The sequence below is a fragment of the Fundulus heteroclitus genome, chromosome 23 (genome assembly GCF_011125445.2).
Source record: "Fundulus heteroclitus isolate FHET01 chromosome 23, MU-UCD_Fhet_4.1, whole genome shotgun sequence".
In the NCBI taxonomy this organism is placed as follows: domain Eukaryota; kingdom Metazoa; phylum Chordata; class Actinopteri; order Cyprinodontiformes; family Fundulidae; genus Fundulus; species Fundulus heteroclitus.
Genome location: NC_046383.1, coordinates 17,320,230 through 17,338,864, shown reverse-complemented (window position 1 = coordinate 17,338,864; position 18,635 = coordinate 17,320,230). Strand labels below are relative to the sequence as shown.

Sequence of the window (18,635 nt, the reverse complement as noted above, 5' to 3'; positions counted from 1 at the left end):
CCGAGATGAAATCTGCAAAAACTAGCATTGGCATGTCCCCGAAGGAGCGGGCTGTTTAGCAGTCCTTCCACACCGACACAAAGATCCACCTTCCACTTTTGGTATTCAGTCCTGTGGACAGGCTGAGCCCCGGAGTTCCACTTTAACACCTGCATACAGAGGAAGGTCGGAAGGAATCACAGCACGCCTGCTGCCCTCACCAGCTGCTCCGCCACTTCATACTTTAGGAGCAAAAATTCAAAAAGCAAGCTGCAAGGATGATTGCTGAGCTTTTCTAAATACCGTCAAGCCTCCCCTCCACTGAGGATCCCCTGTCTCGTTACAGGATGACGATCGACGGTCCAGATGCAGATGCAGATCGATCCCCGAGTAGGCTGGACTGAAAGTTCACGCCGGGCAATACACAACGAACATGGCACATTTGTCAAAATCCAATCGATAGTGATCTGTGGAGGGGTGAGATGGTGAAGGGCACTGTGTGCTGTAGGGGGGCTGGGCGGATCTGAGCGGGAGGCACCAAGACCACCAGCTCTCCCCTCAGCATTAAGCTGTCCTTCTCATCTTAACTGAGCAGGCAACTTGTCACAGAGGAACTAATTAAGTTGGCAACAATCAGCGCGGCTCTGCCACAATTAGACATCGACCACATTAGCATTTAAAAGCCGTTTGAAAGCAGCAATTCAGCAGATAAATCCTTGTTCCTTATTATGCAGCTAAAACACGCCAACATCCTCTCACCTGCAGGCCAAGAACCAGCAGCTTCTCTCATCTTAATCTTCAAACATGTTGGATTATTTTCATAATTAAAAATAAAAAATAAAAAGCTAAATTTAACTTGCCAGCTGTTTCAAATAAGACTGATATTAACTTTCCTAATCTGTTTCATGCACAGATTTAAAATCAAATATTGGACCCTTTAATTAGGTTATTCTTGCAACTAATTTTTAAATTAACATTTTCTCACAGATATATACACACGTGTGCGTGCGTGCGTGGGTGTGTGTGTGTGTGTGTGTGTGTGTGTGTGTGTGTGTGTGTGTGTGTGTGTGTGTGTGTAAAGAGAGACAGAGACACAAAAGAGTGTTTTTTTTCGTTCAGTGCTATTCATTCATTTTATTCGTTCTTTTCATGGTAACGCATTTAATTTATTTCACATACCAAGGTCTCAGTTGTATACAAAAACATGTCATACCATGTAAGAACAGGAGTATGTTGAAGAAACCGTCTTATGAAACCTACCCCCTTCTCAATTTATAATAAACAAAAAATGGCACATCATGCCCTGAGCTTGGGTTTGACAAATATAATTATACATTGTACATACTTTTACATTCCATTTCATACATTTCCATATTTTTTTTTCTTATACCTACATTTAAATAGTGAAATGCTTGAAGGTCATGTTCCTCTAAGTTCTACTGTTTTACTCCAACGACAGAAATAAATTTGTCGTTTGTCACGGCTGTTGACGTCATATTTGTGTTTCCTTCTTTTTTCCTTTCTCATTTCTAAGTAGGCTGCATGTTCCTGTAGAAAGACACGCCTACTTCCTGCTTTCTAGGGTGCTGACCTCAATCCCCTCTATTGGTTCCCTCAGTTCCACCTCAACCAATGGCTCGTCACCACCTACAATCACCTCCTGCTCATAAGGAGAGCCAACCCGTTGATTGCGGCAGCTTGTCACAGCCAGTTGACTTGTGTGCCTCGTGTGAATGAGAAATTGTTTGTTAGCTAATGTATTTGTGCCTAGTGGAGTGGCTCATTTAAGTTTATGGTTACCCATTTTAGTTTGTTTAGTAGCCTGTGCCAGTATCTTTTGTTGTGTTTGCTTTTTGTGCATTTATTACCTTGAGGCCAAGAAGAGGGTGGAACTAGGGCCAGAGTTCTTACTGACTGCCACACTGAGTTTTTCTATGTTAGTCTCATTAGGTGTAGTGGGTGCTGTGCTCTCTGTGTTTTTTAGTAAGAATCTCCTCCGTTTAAATGTATAGTTAGGCATAATCCTCCTTTTGAGGATCTCTTTTATTTAATTTGGTTTGTTATTTTCACAGCACCCTCATCCACCCTCCTTTTGTTTGTTTATTGCTTGCACCTCTTGTTATCAAATAAATTATAATTTTATAATTTACCGGTTTCTGCCTATATGTTCATGACCCCACTTCCCTAGACCAACAGGGGGTCGTGACACGTTTGTTTAAGTGTAATTCTGGCAGATGGATGTTTAAAATCGGGTGCCGTCTTCTGCTACTATCCTCTTTCAGGGTAAACAGACCTTGGACTGCAGGTAGTAACTGATAATGTTTTGCTTTATGCATGGATAAAAGTGTTTGGAATTTAACTAAATCCTTCATTTTTTTAAAGTCTAGACTTGAAAAACAGTTCAGTGGTTATTGATTTTTTTTGATAGACAGATTATTAGCATGCAAGAGGGCGGTGTAGTGCCAGAAGCAGTAGGTGTGGATGCCTTGTCTTCAGGTAGAGAAAGAGGTTTGATTACAGTCAGCTAGCAAGTGGAAGCTAACAAGGAGGGTGCACGCACATTGGCGTTCACGTAATGCCAACGTTGTCATGATTTGGAGGTGTCAGGCTATGGTTTCGATTTCGTTTTATTTTTTCTTGTCATTTATATTATATATGTCTTGCCATACTCAGTGATTAGTTTTGCCGTTTGGGTTTTACCATAAGGTTAATTTCTTCATGTTTTAGATTTGTTAAATATTTTTCCTAGTTACTGCAATTCCTCACTTTTTGCCTTCTAGTTATTTCTTGCATTCATTTTTACTTGGGGTCCTGTGTTTGTGTTCTCAGTCAGATTATGTCCTTGTATTTCGTTTCAGCTCCAATAATGTTTATTTTAGTTTGTCACCCTCTACCATAGCCCCAGACACTTTACTTCATTCAATCCACCTGTGTTGTGCTCATTATCCAGCATCTGTGTCACCTGGGACTCTGCTTTTATATACCTGCCACCCACAGTCATTCTCTGCCAGATCGTCAGGAAGCCATCGTGTGGGTAAGTCTTTCAGCATTACTAGCATGCATGCCTACCTGTTTTTGACCTTGCCTAAAGTTTTGGAATATTTCCTGTCTGCCTTGCCCTTGCTGGACACCTGATCATCTCTCTGATTCTGGACATGACCTTGGACTGCTCTGACCACAATTCCTACCCAGCCCTTTTTTTGTCTGTCTCCTCCTGCTGTAAACAGCCTGCTCCAATCTGGACATTTATGCCCACATCTGTTTTTTTTTTATTTTATTTTTTTTATTTTTTTTTTCATAATAAACCTTTTTTAAAGCACAACTTTGTGTCTGTCTTGAATATCGAGTTCTCTGATCTGCAGAGAGACTTGTATTGTAACAAATTTACAATAAGTGATGAATTAATTGAATCTAGCTTTGTTTTTTTTTTAAAGTTCTTAACACACGACTCATCATTCAAAGCAAATATGAAGACAAAATAATTGGAACTATCCAGCATCTTCTGTTGGGTGCCATGCCTAGTCCAGTTTAGGAAAAGGGGGGGAAAAAATAGCACATCTACTAAAGCAGGGGTGTCCAACTCCAGTCCTCGAGAGCTGGTGTACTGAAACTTTTAGAGATTTCCCTGGCCCCACACACCTGAATCAAATGGCACAATTAGCTCCTCAGTATGCAGTCAGGTTCTTCAGAGTCCTGCTAATTAACTGATTATTTGACTCAGGTGCGTCAGACCAGGGACACATCTAAAGGTTGCAGGACACCGGCTCTCGAGGACTGGAGTTGGACACCCCTGTACTAAAGAATATGGGGTTAATTTCATTGCTTTAATGTGGAAAAATAACCCCAGGGGACAAGTGCTAAGTGACAGTGAGATTGCAGGGAATTCCTGCAGAATATTTTAGATTTTTAAAAAAAAAACAATTACGGGATTGACGGGGTTTCAATGAACTTGTTGAAATAAGAGGCATAAACGGTAATCGATATCAAAACATTACTGACTTACGATATGAAGAAAATTGCTATCCAATAATACAAGATTTGAGTTTAGTTTTAGAAACTAAATTAGTTTAACATGCTTTAATTTCTTCTGTTAAATAAACTTAAGGGTCAAGCTCTCATCACCCTATGAAAATTCTTTTTTTTTTTTCCTTTACAGCGCATCTTAACTTAAAAACATGAACAAATCTGATGTAAATGGTTTTGGTTTAGCCACAGTAGGTTAATAGATTTTTGCAACTTAAAATGTTTTTGCAAGTTAAAAACTTAAGACATGAATATAAAATATAAAATCATTAGTGGCATTACATCAATCAAAATCTTTTCATATTTGCTGACCTGCTTTTTGCATGTTTCCACCAGTATTTTGATAATTTGTTTGTAATAAGCTCAAAGTCTGAGATTTGGATGCCTCATTACCATCACCCTAATCTTCAACTGCCTCCATTACTTCTAATGTTGTCGCTCTTCAGTTTTTCTGGACTTCCTCGTCACATTACGTCCAATCACTAACAAGAGGGGTGTTCACTAAAAACTCTTCTCTATTCAGCGCAATTTGACCCTGCTCTTCAGCAGTGCTGGAAGAATCTGGGCTGGCCCTGGAAAAAAAAATGCTCCTGAAACACTCAAAAGTGTGCGGAGCCAGAGGAAGTGGGTCTTCTCAGGCGGAAGTCTGAGAAGGCGGAAGGACTCTACTATTTTAATACTCCTAGTCAGAAGAAATGCACCAATAACATCAAAATATTAAGTTGAACCTAAGTCTGAAAAGGGTTGATGGGGCAAACGTTTTGCAGTTTCAAAGATGCAAATTAAAGATGCACACGTGGAGGAGGAAAGTATGAATCGCATTGCATCACAAAGATTTACCATCAGCTGAATTGTGGTTTGAGGAAATGCATTGGTGAAATTTTAAAACTGGACTAACATAAAACAACCTGAAGAACATAACATGAAAAGAGCTAAAATAATTTTGCGTTTGCATATCTATGGAATCCAACAAACATTTAGAGTTCTCAAGCTACCTTGAGAATGAATGACTTTGTTTGACTTTTTTTTTTTTACTTCGTTATTGTACCATTCACCACAGAAATGTCCTAGTCCTGGAAAATGTTTTCTGTTTCCCTGGCATTAAAGGGTTTCTTCTGGTTCTAAAACCGCGGGTTTTCAAATCGTGCCACCTTTTCTTTTTTATTGTTGTTATTAGGCTGTCAATCATCTGGCCAATTTAGCAGCATCACCTCAAGTAGATAACCAACAAACTGTGTAATTGAAGGAGAACAAAAGACCCATGACAGCGACACCGTGAGGCCACAGCGGGCGAGAGGATGGATGGATGGATGGAAGAGGAGGTGGAGAAGAAGGGAGTATGGGTGCGCACGGCTCGGGTTTGTTGCGCGGGCACTGGAGCAGCGGTGAAACCGGTCCCAGCTGCTGCCTTGGAGGGGAATGAGAGCTATTCCTGTCCCCCTGTGGGTTGGTCACGTGTTCTCCGGGGAGCGTTTGGTTTGGGGACCGCGTCGGGAGGGAAACGTGAGCGCACCGTTGCGCACAGCTGCTGACTGGTTGGAGAGCAGCAACATCCTCGAGGAGCGTTGACGGTCCGACGGCAGAGGAAGCGTATCAGTTTTTTTTTTTTTTTGTTTTGGGGCGTAGTTACAATAACGACAACACTCTCACCGTCTCTACTCACCCGCTGCTACAGCGTGGGCGATCCCTCAGTCACTGCTGCGTTAAAACTTCTCAGTCCACGAACTGTGATCTCCGCGGCGAGCTCCTTCTTCCTCTCCTTCAAGTCGCCACCCAGAGCTGTCAGCGAGCGGAGGTAGGATGCGCGTCTTTCTGCCCCTGCTTTATTGTGATGGGAGCATGCAGAGGGACACGGACTGGCTAAATAATCAATTTGTTTGTGCGGTGCGAACGCTGCCAGTGGGAAGCTTTTGATGGTGCGCGGAGCAACAAAACAGTGAGTGCTGGAGAGCAGATGAACTCTTGCATAAGCTTTACTTGCTGCCTATATACACCGGGAACAGAATATTGATGTTTTTGTGAATTATTATGCAAGGACGCGTGCGGAACTACTGCTGTATTTTAATTAATCTTTCCAAATATATTTTGCTGGTCCCGAAGTCATGTTTTTTTATGGTATTTACACAAACGATATATTTTGGGTGACGCTCCTTTAGTTTCCACACATTGTCTAAGAATATTGCCTGAATGGAGTTTCTTTCTTGAAAGCATGAGAAAGTTGTAGTGGGCTTTAGCCAGCTGACTGACAGTGCACAGCATCAGGTGGGGAAGGGGCAGAGCTGCCCTATTCTACACATCAGATAGTTTAGGAATACTCTGGTTAAGACTTTCTCTCTTATTTCAATAAAATAACTTTAAACTGCAAGAAGTTATGACAGAAAACTTTGGTTTACAGTACCTCATGATGGTTAGGTAGCCCCTACCCCCTCCCCCCCCCCCCATAAATTAAATCATCATTTAAAAGCTGCGTTTTAATTTACTCTAATTATCTTTGTCTACTATGAAAATTAGGTTGACCTGAAATGTTTAGATGTGACATAAAAAAAATCTAAGAAAAATTCTGTGGGGGGGCAGAAACTTTTTCCTGTACTCTACTTTGATGCCTGCAAATGAAGCTCACCTAAGGCTTCTAAAATATTTATATGTAAAATATTAGGACGGACGGTACGTTGTTCATCTCAACTTAAGAAAATTAGAGAAAATTAGAGAATGAATGAAAAAATTGCAGTTTCTCTGTATTTACACAATTACTTTATGCAAAAATGTTTAATGTACATTACTGGTTGGTGGGTCGTTGATCTCCACACCGCGACCGTCCACGCCTTTCTTAACTGGAGATACTTTCGAAAAATTTAATTTTTCTTCCATCAATGCAAGGGGAATGTGTAGTAGCCTCATTGCAGCCAGCTGCTTGTTAGTGCGCAGCAACAGGTGGGGAGGGGCACTGCTGCACTACTTTACTTTCTCTGGCTTGAACAAAAAAAACAGAGAAAGCTGAAGTCACTCTGGAATCTCTAAAAAGACGATAGAAGAACGATAGGATTTAAAATGTTAGGAATTTCTTCTTTTCCAGGATGAACGTATGCCTTCTCCCAGGGAAACCACCTCAGCTGAATCTGAACATTGATGTCACCCAGAGCATAAGTCAGACTTAGAAAAAGGCACGCATTAAGTCAATGTAGAAGGATATTAGCTCTGAAAGGATGACACACATATCTCATACAAGCAGAAAGGGATGTACAACAGAGAACAGCAATCCTTAAAGTAATTATTTAAAGCAACATATAACTGACAGGGTTCCCATTGTGGATATTTCATCGGCCTGGCTCTGAGGGTTCGTTGGTAAATTGCAGAGGCCGTGCTCCTGGTGAAACTAGAAACCAGAAAAGGGTTCGGCCTCAGAAAAGTCGAGTGTAAAATGTCAGCTCCTCATCCATTATGCACCAGACCTGAACAATACGGACCAGGAGCGCCGCCAGAAAGTGCTGCTGGTCTTGTGCATCAACACCAGAGGCAAATAACTGGTTAGCATAAACTCATCCTGTGAAACCTCGTTAAAACAAATCCATGGCCCAATCCGGAATGGGAAGTTCTGTCTCATTCATGCTGATCAGTAGTGGGATATAAAAACCATGTTTAATGAACTGCTGTTTCACCATCTTATAATAAAGACGTATGGGGCCACTCTCTCTGGCTTCCTTGTTACTGCCTGATCAAAGCAGTTAATGAGACAGGTCTCAGTGCATGGGCCCTGACACTCTCGGAGATGAGGCTGCTAGTTGGGTGAATACCAGCTGACACCCTCATTTATCAAGCATCTACAGGGTGCCGGCTGCTTTCTCATCCTATCCAGCCATTTTCCTCTTTCTCTCCCGCGCTCCCCCCCATTGCAGCCTCAGATGACGATAATTAAGACATTATAAAGATGACAGAAGTGGCGCTTTTTCTGCGGGAAGGACCGGGTATCTGTGTCTACAGGCTAGGATGATTATAGTTGTGACGGAGGGTTTGACGGGGGACGGGAAACCGTTGCTGCAACTGCAATGACTTCCATAGAATAGTTCAGTGGTGTACCTGTTTGGCCTTGTAAACATCGTCCTCTACAATTGCTGGTAGAGATGTGTAGAAAGCATGAAATAAATGTGCCTTTTATTTAATTAGCATAATATCACATACCAAAATGTGAAATTCACAAAACGCTTTAACTTGAGGTTGAAAAATGCAGCATTAGAAAATATTTGTAACATAATGGGAGCCTTAATTATTTTATAGAGAAACCTAAAACCTTGATCTATTTATACTTTTTTCAAATTAATCATTGTGAACTTGTAATTTATAACTTTATGTTTCCCTGATCGTTAAACAGTGCCACACACAGGCCCAAATCTTTTAGCCCCTCTTTAAAATGGGAAATAGAGGAGAGCATGCATTTGAAGTAAAAGAAAGATGTGTGTTTATCATCATAAAGCAGGAAACGACACCAAGACAATAACTGGTCTCCTAAAATTCCCCACATCTGCACTCAGAGCAAAAGGTTTTTTTGAACAACCGGAACCTTGAGGCTGGATGAGGATCCAAATCTAACTTGTAGACATGCTCAATGAGCAAGATTCAAGACAAATAAAAGAAGTAAATCCTCAATTTTTAGAGAACTGCAGCAGAGAACGGCATCTTGAGGTCACTGGGCCTCCATGACAACCGTTTATTTCAAAGCTTTTGTACGCATATCTACCAGAGACAGCAATAATTCCTGAAGGACACTGTAAGTCTCATCAGCAGGGATTGGAAATCCCTGAATGAACAAATGAATGACGGGCTTTTCATTTTTCCTTCTTTTTTTTTTTTTTTGCTTTAGAAAATCTCGGGTGAAAGTTATCAACTAGTAAAAACATTTCCAGTAAAAACATTTCAATGCTACAAATATGGATGAAAAGGTTTGCTTTTCATCATAGGACTTCTCCGAGTTTGACTTAGCCAGGAATTGATAAAACACCCACGGTGCTTTTCTACAGCAGTAGTTTGGACTTAATCTTTTTAACTTGTGGCTGCATGATATATTATCACTAGGGGTGTCCCGATACCGGATTATTCCAGACCGAGTAGGCTACAAGTACGAGTACTTCAGTTTAGACGCTTGCCGATTCCAAATATCGATACAGAGGAACTTCTATATCACAAATAACTTAACAATATCATTAACCACTGAAAACGACTGACCACCAAGGCAAATGGCAAATTTATTTGTATAGCACATTTCAGTACAGAGACAATGGCTTCCATTATCATCTCTCCTTCTTTTTCTTTTGGAGGGTCAGCAAACAACCTCTTGGTGTATAGCACCACTACCTGGTATAGAGTAGCATCTAGCCTTTAAGTTGCAGCAATGCCCAGCCCAGGAGGAAAACTAGTGTCGGTTCAGAGTAACTGGTTACTTTTTACAAGTACGAGTATGAGTACTTGAAGCTGGTATCAGGACAGCAATAATTATCACTTACAGTAGAGTTAAAGCACGATAAGTCTGTTGAGAGACTATTTTCCATATAATCAACATAAATCATTTCATCAGAATGCATGTGACCTGTGCTACACGTAAATCTGAGGTTATTTGCTTTGCAGATTGTACCTGCAGCTTGAACATGCTTTGCTTCTGATGTAGGTCGACCAGTGGGGCATTATATTAGTGGGCGCAATATTCATTCAACTATAGGGGGTGGTGGTGGGAGGTGGGGGGGTTGATGGAGTCTGAGTGTAAAAAAAAAAAAAAGAGAAAAAAAATCTATGCATATATCATTGTCAGCGCTGACAGTTAGATTGAGATGGAAAACATTAGCATATTAGGTGTAATGAAAAATCCAACATTATGCAACCATACTTTTAATCTGATTATCTCAATGTGACCCCTTCTTCTGCTGCCGGTTAATAGACCTTGTGTTGAGAATAACAACTACCGTCTAATGTTTGGCCAACCATATTTCTCTGAGCACTTCCTAGCATCAAAATAATGGATTCAGTTGGCAAAGCCAAACGCCAGGACAATGCTGTTGGCAGGGTTTGATTTTAAGGCAAAATAAGTTTTTCACTTCTCTTTTTCACTTCTCTTTCATTTGTTCGATGCAAGCAAACTAAATAATGTTCCATCACTTTAAGTTCTCAGAGCTAACACAGACAGGTGCTATATTCCATTGTTTATTTATGTTATTTTTTTGTATTTTTTGCAAAAGTTTATAAGGCATAGAATAAACATCACATAGATCTCCCAAAGGCCATACATTCTACTTTACAAGCTATAAAATCATGCTACTTGTGTTTAAAAACCCTAGACTATATACCGCAGAGAGGTCTTTGGACAGTTAAGTTGTTTTTTCTACAATCAATAGAGCTTGAACATTGACACCCATGATCATGCCTGCTGGCTGAATCTGGGAAGGAACTATGTATGTTAAGGATGCAACTTGTTTTAAATTCAGTTCTTCAACTGTGAGGTATGCTGTCTAGACTGTTTATGCCTAATGTTGTTAACCATTGCTGCGCACACCGTTATCAAGAGAGTCTCTGTGCACATGTTTTGTCCTCATAAATCAATGACGCAAAACGGACATCTCACTAGGGGCTGTTCTCACTCAGGGCTAAAGCTAGTTGAGTAGAAAAGAAATGTTCCGCTTCTCGGCCATGAATTCACATGGAGTCTGTTAAGCAGTAGGGGACCTGACATGTTATTTTAGCTGCAGGGTTGCGTTTCAACCTCTGGTGCAAAAAAACCCAAAAACACAGCAACTTTTATGTGGTTAGGGTTAGTGCCTTCGCATGAATATTCCTGCATGAGAAGTATTTCTAGTAGATGTTAGATGTTTATACTATAACATCAAAATTGTGATTTTTAGCAGCAGTTTTAAAATATCAGTTGATAATATTTTTAAGGAGCACAAAGTCATATTAAATTTAGTTTTTTGATGAGCCAACATTTTTAAAAAATAAAGAAAGAAAGAAATGACACAAAAATGACCAACTACATGACGTGTTGATGGTTTTATTGGGCTTATTAGGAAAGAAGCTTTGGAAAAGATATCTGAACTGTCAAATAATGGATGAATTCTTGGCTTTTATTCTTCCATAACGCTTTGATTATCAAAGCGTTATGGAGGAATGTGCCCCACTATCATGCAAGTCAGTGATGAATCGGCCATTAAAACATATTGATTGGTGCCTATTTCCAGCAGTCACGGCGCCAGAGGCAGGGGACAAGCTGGGCAGGTCCTCAGTAAAACAGGGTTTGCTGTTTTAAAATAAAAACTAAATTATTAAAGGGTTAAAATTTTAAACCTTCTTTAGCTTCTTGCATTAGTGACTGGTGCAGTTAATGCAGCTTTACTAAAATAGCTGTCTCTGGATTTTTGTCATTATATTATCTCTTAGATTTCCAAAAGGTAGCCAACATTTCCATATCCACCTTGTCTCATGTCAAACAGAAGTGGAAAGCTCAAAATACTGAAATGAAACAAGACAACTTTGTTGTATTCATTTGATCCTTCCTGTTATCTGCTTAATTTCTTGCTCTCTCCTGCTTTCCTGATGCCTAAATGGATTGCACGCTCATAATAAATAACTTTTCCTTTCAAGTAGCTTCTTACACCTTGTGTGCGTTCTCTGTCTTCCTTTGCAAACACCTGACTGATGATGAAAATATCTAACTTTAACTCTTCTTTACCCTGTAATGACCTCCTTAACAACAGGGTCTCACAGTCCTCCTGTATGGTAGGTTTAATGATTGTAAAAAAACAGGATTCTTAGCTTTCTTCCACCTGGATTATTCATCCATATTCATTCTAATACAGTAGGCCACTTCCAAACTATTGCTTCTGGCACTGGTTATTTCTCCATGAATTCATGCTGACATATTCTTTTTTTTATCATCTAAACAATTTACAGTATGATGGTTAACCACAGAGCGATATGGTTCTCAGCTCAGTTTGACACGTCTTTGCCAGCACAGTGGCAGCAACACATTGAAGCTTCAAGCCGACGTCACACTATTTTATCTCCGCACTCATCAGGAGTTTAATATTCAATTACGAGGGCCCTCCTGTTCAAGCTGTTTTTGGATGACTGATGGAAGGTCCCCACCTATCTGAGTGGGCATCTTATCTTAATAGGCTCACAGTTTCCCCCCTCAGAGAAGACAAAAAAAAAACAAAAAACTAGACAGATGGCTTGTGGGAGTGTTTTGCTGATGCGGTCAAGAGTTTCTTCTGGTTTTATCTAATTAGTGCATTTATTAGATTTCGGATGATGAGAAAATGTGAGGATCTGGGATCAGTCCAACTAAGGCTAAGGCTCTACCTTTACAAAACAGGTTTGATTTCTTTTTTTTTTCTTTTTTTTTTTTTTTTACTGTGTATGTTTAATAGAGGATAGGAAATAAAATCAATGTCAAAATGCGCTCGTTCAGAGTGCTTACCAAAGCACACAATGACAGTGCCATCCCCCTGCCTTTTAGATAATAACTGTGACAGTGTGCCAAGCTGTCATATCCAGCTGAGTCTAAAGAAGCATACGTCTCCCAGAGTGGTGCTGACAAACAATAGGCGCACAGCGACAAGGCGGTTCAGCTTCTGCCTGGCCAGAGTGTTGAGAGAGCAGCGTCTCTCTCTCCTCTGCCATCTCATGGCGGAGAAGGGTCCTCAGCAGACAGGTATGTGGACCTCGCTGGTGGGCCGTCTCTTGAGCTGAAAGCTGGACCAAGCTGTCAGTCAGATTAGCGCTGTGAGGCATCGATGGGCACGCAGGCGCATGAAAAAGTTTTAATTCCCCCATCTCTGAAAACACACTTACACAAACACACGAACACACACACAAACACACAAACGTGCACAGGCCGCAACGAAGAATGAAGGGATGAGATCAAGCCAACTCATGAGAGGCTCTTTTCAGATAAATCCCTCCTTTGGGAAACTGCTGTCTCCTTTATGCCCTTCATGCACATGTGCATACAGTCTCTCTCTCTCTCTCTCTCTCTCTCTCTCTCTCTCTCTCTCTCTCTTTCTCTCTCTCTCTCACACAATGTACACATCCTCCCCCTCTTTTGAATTGGAAGTGGAAAAAACAAGGGCATATGGTTCACATTGCAGAGTACAGATCTCACAGATGAGCATGTTGTGGACATTTACTGCAATAGCAAATGCGCTGTAATGCCCGTGTGGAAAATTATGACAAAGAATAATTTAGGGACCATTAAGGCCCAACGGCCTCGTGATCTTTGTGCACACATACGGGCAGCTATATACCCATAGCAGTGGTAACAAAAAAAGATCTGAATGGATTTGTCCGACCATTGTCCAACTGTCATGTTTGGCTAAATTAATTTGCCTTACGCTGACATTGTGAGAGTGACCCCCAGGGCACTGCTGGCTAATATTCCTCAATTAGCGCGTGTAATTATGACAAAGGGCTGAAACGACAACAGGCAGCAGGAAGGCAGAATACAAACTTAACCTGAGTTTAATAACTGCGTTTTGTATGTACGTTTTTGTATTAATTACGTTTTTGCCTGATTTGTTGATGAATTTCCGTATACGAGCTTCCAACAGTTTCATTAGAGATGCCTTGGAAAGATAATCGAATAATTTGTCCTGTTGTTAACTAAATTATGAGCTCGTTTCGGAGGCTGCAGTTTCTCTTGCTGTATTAGTCTGACAGTTTTATTTCGGTCTGCGCGGGTTTGTTTACATGCACACATTTGCGTTCATTTCTTTTCAATTTACAGTGTCGCAAGCCAGGAGAAGTTTTCTCTAAACGAAAGCAATGAGGTGCGATGAATGAGCTACTCTAGGCAAAACAAAACTGGCAATCTACAAGCGACTCCTCATTGATAAAAATCAATGGGGCCTTAATTTCATTGGTGTAGAACAGGATCCTATAAAATTTGATCATCTCGGTTGAAGCTGTCATTGTATAAACACGCTACATCGAGAGAGGCATTACTTTTTTTTCCCCCTTCAGGGTGATTTCAACTTCTTGCCTCGAACAACAAAAAGTAGCACATAATTGTGAAGTTGAAAAAAATGTATGTGGTTTTGAGCATTTTAAAAAAAATAAAAAGTTGAAAAGTGTGGTGAGCACTTGTTTTCAGTCTGAGTCAATACCTCATAGAAACGCCTAATCACTGCAATTAAAACCGCAGGTTCTTTGGGGTACGTCTCTACCAACTTTGCACAGTGTGAGAGTAAATTTCTACTAGTCCTTCTTTGCAAAACACTTCAAACTCAGTCAATGAGTGAATGGGACACATTCAACACATCAATATGCTTTAATCCAAATCATTCCACTTTAGTCCTGACTGCTTTTTGCTTGCGCTCTGAGAAGGCTGCAAATGCCCAGTCCGAATCCCGTGGTCTGCCACTCTGGGCGCCTGAGCAAGACCCTCATCCTCAGGCTTTGCTCAGTGACGAACCCTCCTAAGGTTCAACAGGTGTCTTTCATTGAATTTTGAATTAATATTGGTTCAAACGCTGTTGTGATGTCATTTGGAGAAACTGACGTGTCAGCAGCTCTGCTGGGTAGCAGTGCCGTCTTGTACCTCCTACGTAACGAGTTGGAGTATGAAAAGTCAGTTTTGCGGTCCGATCAGTTTTCAGATTAGCGATTTATTAGCTTAACATTTAGTTAGTTTATTTAGCAATTATTTAGCTTTTACTTGTAGCCCAGACCAAGCCCGGCCCTCACCCCCCTGCACCTTTCCTGGTTTACCGGGCACCGCCTCCTCTCGACACATTTTTTAGGTATGAAATTGGGTCGAGTAAGGCTCTGGTACGGGGGTGAGTTATACTTTAAAGTTGCAGTTTTGGACTACATAAAAATTGTGTCACTTTTAATGGTCTTGTTGTTTTGTATTACAACTATACTTACCCAAAACAAAACAAAAAAACTAAGAAGTTTAAAATCTGTCCTGCAACACTACATTGCAAAAATATTAAGAATTTGAAGTTTGTTCTGTTTCTCTTCTTCTTTTTTACATCTTTATTGCTAACCTGTGTGGTTTGTTCTTTGTTCTTCATGATGGTGTTTGTCCTCCAATGTTAATGCAGGTTGTTTTTTAGCATGAACGCTTAGACTTGAGCATTATTCATCTCATTAGTATTTTCGTCAGCTGTGTGCCTATTTGTGTGAAATGAAATACAGCAGCAGAGGTAGATATATTTCACATTTTCTAATTTGCTGACTCCATACCATAACAAAGATTAACCACGATTTCGGGGCTTTAAATAAAAATGTCCTTTCGTAACTATATATCGTATAGCTATGTAGATATACTGTCTATTGTAATCTTGCACATTGTGTCTCTCACAGTAATGGTGCGTAGGAACAAACGTCTAATATTGGAGGGTATAACTTTACACCTTTCACACTGTTAATGCAATATGAATCTGTGTGAAAATCCTCACCTATACATTGCTTCTGTATTTTCTCTTGAATAGCAGTATTTAATTTAGTGCCAACAGATATTTTGCTTAACTTTTGGCATTCTGTTGAGACTGTTAAAGACACAGCTGTCTTATAGGGAGTTAAATCAAAGACGACGGTGTCCTCTTCCTGTCTGCTGTCACCACTTGTTACTTAGAATCATTAAAGGTCATGTTGGGAGCAAGGATTGACCTCTTTACCTAATTTACTGTGAAATGTAATTCCTATCCTCTGTATCGCTGACCTCTGCAGTCAGGCTTAAAGGTAAGGATTGCTGCAAACGATCGTACACAATCATACTTGGTTCTCTTCTTTCCTCAGCCCTCCCAACTTATTGTGGATTTCTCATTTAGATTTATGAGACACATATCTACACACACCCCTCAGACAAACACGATCTAAATCTCTCCCTTTGTAGTTTCTAATCATCTGCCTCTTAGGGCTTATACATTCCTGTTCAATGCTGCCAGTTTAGAGCCAGATTATCTGTTTTGTGTCCTCTACCGTGTCGGAAAAGGAATGTTAAATGTTGGGTCGGAGAGAACAAACTATTTGTCGCATGTATCCAGACTTTAATTAGAACCTCACACATTTTTTTTTTTTTTTTTACATCCTAGCGATTGAGTTCATACAGTGAAACAGCTAATTGATTTCTTGTTCTTTTCTATTTATTTTTATCTATCTGTCTTCACATTTGGCCTGTGCTGCATTAGATGTGTGTGTGAATACCATTTTGGAGGTTTTGTTCCTTTTTGTGTTTGAGCCTTTTGGGTTGTCTGTACCAGAGCTGTCAACCTCTGTCATGGAACACAATGCATTTGGAAATTTAACAGACCTTTTAAAGTTTAAAACTTGAGGCAAGGAGCTACACTGCTGTTTTAGTAATGGTAGCTGCCCTATTTACTGTTAGAAGACGCAACACAGACAGTTTAACACCCATCAATCCATCTGTTGTCTATACCCACTTATTCTTTGGGAGGATCTCGGGGTGGGGCTGGTACCTCTTTCCAGGGGACCTCTGGTAAGAGGGAAGTACACAGTTTGCTGGTCCATTACAGGGACACACTTTAATATACCGGACAAACAGCCATGCACTCACACACTCTGATTTTTGGATTGCGAGAGAAGAATGAAGTACAGAACCCAGCCATTAATGGGGAGAACATGCGTCCAGGACCTTCTAGCTGCAAAGCAACAGTGCTAACAGCTGCATCACCATGCAGCTACAGTTAAAGATGTGACGTGAAATACTACTACTACCACTGATGCTTAGCAGGAAAAGTAGAAATAAATATGTTTTGAATGGCCTTTGATTACAGTGTTTAAAGAAAAAAATGTGGCTAAGATACATATATTGACGGGTCAGAGCTTAATAAAAGATAATGGAAAAAAACGGTAAGAAATCTCTGATTGATGGCTTTCTTATTTAACGTTTGCCGCTTTGTAATTGGACATCTTTGAAGTGAAGGTCACATGCTTTCAAAGACCAGCATCCTGAACCAGAGACATTTCTTATCTGGTCAAAGGCTGCATCATTATTTTCTGTCTAGGGTTTATTTAGACATAACCTTGCTTAGGTTTTTTATTTTTTTATTTGGTAAGGGTTTGGCTTGACATTTCTTCCTGACCAAAATAAAGTTTTCCTCTAAAATTGAGGGCATGGCACCTTACTTCCCTGAAGTTATGAGAGAGATTTTTTTTTCAGGTTTCCAGGTTAAACCTCAGAGTGCTGAAGGATTTAGCTCTGACCTTGAGGATCATATCAGATACAAAAACTCCATAGACCTAAGGCTGCACTTCTCAGCTTATCACTTTTACTGCAGAAGTGCTCCCAGCCTTCAGAGTCGACTTCTTGACGAAGAATAAGCACTCACCAGAGTTGAGAGGTGACGCGTCTTGCAGAAAACTGCAGGAAAATTCACTTTTTAGGTTGAAAGCTTTAGATGTAAAGGACCAGTCACATCAGTTATGTTTGTACGTTCAATCCCTAAATATGATGTTGAATCAGCCCTCTTCATTACAGAATGCTGCACAGGCTCCAGCATTCTGCTGTCCCCCTCCACCACTGGCTTTCTCATACAATAGATAAAGAATTACTTTTGCAACATGGCATTTTTAGATCTCGTTACTGAATTCCTCATCTGACGAGAAAGGAAACCAGCTCTTAGAAAACCCCAACAAAAGCAATACTCTCATAACCCATGCAACCTCAGTATCATGGGAAAAAGTCAGCTCTATCCCCACTGCCGCCAGCCAGAGCCATTTTGCAGCTGTGTTTAGAAGGTGATTTTATGTTTTTTTTATGTTTTAATTCGTCCACTGTATGGTCGGTGAACAGGAAACCACCACAAGCCCCCCTGAATTTAGCTGGGTGTTGTCTGTCTGCCATTTATATGTGCTGAGTTATGAAACTATAGTGACAATGGTTGTGTTTAAATGCCTTCGGTCCATAGTATCCATATAATCTCACGCTATACAAATTCACATTTGAATTGCCTAACCCAAGAGGGTTTCTTATAGGCTGTTTCCTGTGTGATATTTTTTCTTCTCCCAAAGAGATTTATATCATTCTTGTTCATCTCATCTCCTCCAGGCAACAGGATAGAAAAGGTCCTTTGCTGAGGCTGAACAGCTTTTTTCACATGATTTAAGTCTCCTTTCCTTTTTCATAGGAGAAAAAGACATTTCATTTTATATCCTGATTGGTTAGCTATGATCTACCCTCCATCCTTTTACATTTACTATGTATTTATTTCAAATATGTTAGATTAGTTATATTTGTATGCACCGCTCTATCCTTTGTAAAAGTACATTTTGGCTGATTTACAGATGTCAAAGGATAACATGGTTTAAACTATAGTTAGATTTTCAAAACTGCTAACATTTTCCATTATGGCATTTCTATGGTTTAACTTACTGAGTCAGTTCAGTTTATTTATGTAGTGGCAATTCACAACGCATGTCATCTCAAGGCACTTTACAATGTACATTTCTTTAAATCTTACAGAAAGGTGGGTTAAAACACTTTCTTTAAGGAAACCCAGCAGATTGCTTCAAGTTGGTGACTTTCACATTCACTCCTCCTGATGAGCATACAGCATGTTGTCTGTCTGATTCCCCCACCCCCCACAATCCTAAAATTTCAAATAATAGTCAACAGCCTTTTTCAAAAAAAA

The 18,635-nt window shown here is 40.2% G+C and overlaps 1 protein-coding gene across 1 annotated transcript in view; it reads left to right on the top strand.

Moving 5' to 3' along the window:
- The first annotated feature begins 5,260 nt into the window (after nucleotides 1–5,260).
- mid2 (midline 2) overlaps nucleotides 5,261–18,635 on the top strand; it is a 224,139-nt gene continuing 210,764 nt past the window's right edge. The window contains exon 1 of the mRNA XM_012866142.3: nucleotides 5,261–5,797. The gene's annotated coding sequence lies outside the window, so the exon portion shown is untranslated. The remainder of the gene's footprint in view (nucleotides 5,798–18,635) is intronic.